A 4,000-nucleotide genomic window follows, 5' to 3' on the forward strand; every position below is an offset into this window, starting at 1 on the left:
TATATATATATATATATATATATATATAAAAAATATTTACATTATTTCATGAGTTAGTAGTAGCATGCATAATATGCCACTGAGTTTCATTATGGCACAGAAAGAATACTTCACTCAAGTGAAGATGATGTCTCTATCTGTATGAAGGGTCAGCTGCCATTAATGATTTTAAAGATAAAATGAAAAGTAATAAACCGTGTAAACTATTATACTATTCCATGATACATAAGCTGTAGTAGGGCAAAGTATTCACTAGTATTGCTACATCAAGAAGTAATGTAAAGCTAACAAAAACATGAAATCTTAAAATAAAATTTGAAATAAGTTTTAAAATCCCAGCATAGAGTTTCAAATATTTCAAAAATTACAGTTTTTAAACAGACTGCTTTGGCTTCAAAAATATGTTTTGATTTTTATCAAATCAATGCAATTCTTTAAAGAATTCCTTTGACTGAAACATTTTTTCTGACAAAAGGATTTGATGACATTCATTAAATACAATGAACTGATGAACCATTTTTGACGAGCCCTAGTACTATGTACAAAGATGAAGCATGTTTGTGGTGGGTTTAGAAGCCTACCAGATGCAAACACTGCAGGTAAGGCATCCAGCTGGAGGCCTTTGAATATCAGACTGGAATTCAGCAAGCCTCAAAGGTTTTGGTTTGCACAGGCTGGTGAAGCACAGTGGGTTGATTTTTTTGTAGCACCTAAACTCCAACTGTTTAAACAAAAGAAAAACTGAGAGATCTGTGTGGATACATTTTCCTCCTACATTCTTCTGCCAAGCTTTAGATTGTGCTTAGCTTTAAACTTCTTGAGAGCAGTATAACTGTTGTGTGGGTCTTTCTACTTACTATTCCTTACCTCCCAATACCTTCAGACACAAGCAGCTGGCCGCACTTCTCCATTCTGATATGCAGTTCTCTGTCCTTCTGGGGAATCAGGCAATTTGACCGTTCTTGTCAAATATGGGAATGGTCAGGCTAACTGTCCATTGCAGATGCAGATATGTGAAGACAGAAGACAACTAGAAGGGCAGTGAATAGCTCTCACTAAAATAAGAGCTAGCTGCAAGTTTTCATGAATGAGGCCCGTGAACAAGATGAAGCTCTGATAAAATCTTTACCAGTGTTTATTTTCAGGGTTTGCTTGTTTTCAGGCTTTAGCTCTGCCCTGAATGCAGTCTGTGTTGTCACTGCCACCAGATTGCAGCCCCAGGCCTGTCCTGTCCCCGTCCCCATCCCTGGAGCAGCTCCTTTCCCAGCCATGCACCCGAACAGCACTACTCAAGCCGATCTCCGTGGAGACCCTGGCCCCATGCTGTCATGGCTCCGCCACTCCTGGGGTTTCCATGGAAACCAGCTGCAACCATGTGGGCAGGGGTTGCTGGGAAATGCAGTCTGCTGTGGGCCTGATTTTGGCCGAGGGCCAGACTTTACCCGCCCCTGGCTTAACGCAATCCAACTACAGGCAGTCCTCAGACTTACGACAAAATTGGTTCCTGCAAACCACATTGTAAGTCAAAAGGTCGTAACTTGGAACCAATTTTCCCATAGAAACAATGTTAAAAATCAGGGACTGGTTCCTTTATGATGCTCGACCCCGGCTGTATCCAGCTGGTAAGTCTGGTGGTGGGGGGGGGTGTTGCCCTATAGGGTCAGGCCAACTCTCAGGATGTCAATATTGTGCTGTTAGACAGGAGGGTGTGACACAATTGCACATATACAAACACACAAATCAATTAGGTGCATGCACACACACACACGCGCACACACACACACACACACACACACACACACACACACACACACTACCAACTCAGGTACATACACATCCAAACCAGCCTAGGCACATGCATACCTATCACCAATTCAAGTCCATACACGCTACAGACCAAAAATTAGACAACAATGAGTTGTCAATACCCACACACTCTGTGCACATACATGGATTTCTAATTCACATATCATGCACACAATAACATATATATATATATACACACACACACACACACACACACTCACCAGTTTATACACATGCAACCCACTTACACATATACACAGGTAAGTTCCTAACTTGGATGGAACAGTATGTAAGTGTGTGTTTGGGATACTTGGGGAAAAGTTAAAGTGAGAGAGGAAGTAAGGAGCAAAAGTTGCTGGAAGTGGGATTAGAACTAGTAGACTAGGGAGAAGCTGGTTGAGGAACTGAGGCTTGGGGTTACTTAAGGTCAAGTGGCCCCGGGGTTACTTGGGTTCACCTGGTGCCAGGGGGGAAGCAAGGGAAAAAGCCTGGTGGCAAGGAGGAGACAGCCAGGAAAGAGAGAGAGAGGCAGAAACCTGGGAGCTTGGGGCTGGAAACAGAGGCAGATAGCTGAGCGGTAGCACTGGGAGTGGGGACTATGACCTGCTGCCACTTGCTAACCTGGGGGTGGGGGCAGCATGGGGCAGAGGCACCATGCTGCCTTGGACACGTGGTGCAGTGGTGGGAGTCACTCCAGCCTCCCCGTGCCTCCCAGACAAGCCATGGCTTTGCCCTTCCCAGCCTTGCCCCACCCTGGTTGGGCGAGCAGCAGCAGCAGCAGGGCATGGCAGGGGCATGTGCCCTGGATCTGCACAGGGTGCATGGTGGACGGGGGGTTGGGGCAGGGCTGCAGCCACCCTAAAATTCTCCATAGCTTCTGCCATCCACCCTTAGTGCAGTGTGGTACAGCCCCAAGCCTGGCCGCCCTGCACAGATCCGAGGCACACCCCCCCGCCCATGCCCTGCCACCACTCACTCAGCTGGGACGAGGCAGAGTCAAGCCACAGCTCATCCAGGAGGCATGGAGAGGCTGCCACTTGTTCATCGCCTGCACCCCATGCCCCTTGCCCCGGCTGGGTGAGTGGTGAGAGGGCAGAGCCTCCCCTCCCAGAGCCTTCTGTCTAGAGTGCAGCCCCAGCCCCACCCACCCCGCACAGATCTGAGGCACACCTCCCCCCATGCCCTCCCAGACTGGTGGCACACAGTGGCAGGAGCCGCCCCACCTCCTCCCCACGTGCTCTTGCCCTGGCTGGGCAGCTTGCTCCAGCCATGGTCCCAGCCCCAGTCACAATCCCTCCCTCGCTGCAGGGCATTGATCTGCCCCCCACGCCCCTTGCTTCCCTCCACCCGCAACAGACTTACCAGCTGGACGCAGCTGTGTCGAGTGTCATAAAGGTGAAACCCATATTGGAACCTTGAACCAGGGTGTCAGTTTACAAATATAAGTGCCTTTCGTCGTAACTCAAAAACTTGTAAGTCAAGGACTGCCTGTACATTTTACACAAATCCCTGAAAGATCAGCTAGATCCTCTTCTTTCTTTCTGTTTTTTGTGACTAAATCTTGTAACATGCTGTAATCTTAGCTTTAAATGTTGATGTATTAATGGTGTTTCAGGGACTTGAACAGGATGGAATAGGATTTAGTTGCCCAAGTCTAATTTGGCATCTAATAGGTAGATAGGAGGTACCTCTAAATTTCTGATGGTTGTGCTTTTATGTTAGAGGCTGTCCTAATCTTCTCATTGTCCACTGCATCCACAAGGCTAAGCCTTTCCTCCTGATAATGATCAATATGAGTTTTATGTCCAAAGGATATACATTACATTTTACTTGGTGCGTCTACATGTGTGCTGGACTGCACAGTTGTTACTGTGCAGTTCAAGCCCGCACAGGTTGTTTCTGATGCTACTGCGCAGTAGCATCAGTGTCACAGTTTGTGCCTGCCGATGCTATGTTGCCATAGTGATGGCCAGGGATCCTGGATTTCTCTGATATAAAACAAATTCCCCAATTTTCAGATTAAGAAAAGTAACTTAAAATCCACTTTTTTCCATGGTTAAAATGAAACACCACTCATATATAGATATATACATATCTATATATATATATATACAGGCATACCTTGTTTTATTGCGCTTTGCTTTATTGAGCTTCACAGATATTGTGTTTTTTACAAATTGAAGGTTTGTGGCAA

The sequence above is a fragment of the Gavialis gangeticus genome, unplaced genomic scaffold (assembly GCF_001723915.1).
Source record: "Gavialis gangeticus isolate Ggan-Ray unplaced genomic scaffold, GavGan_comp1, whole genome shotgun sequence".
Classification (NCBI taxonomy): domain Eukaryota; kingdom Metazoa; phylum Chordata; order Crocodylia; family Gavialidae; genus Gavialis; species Gavialis gangeticus.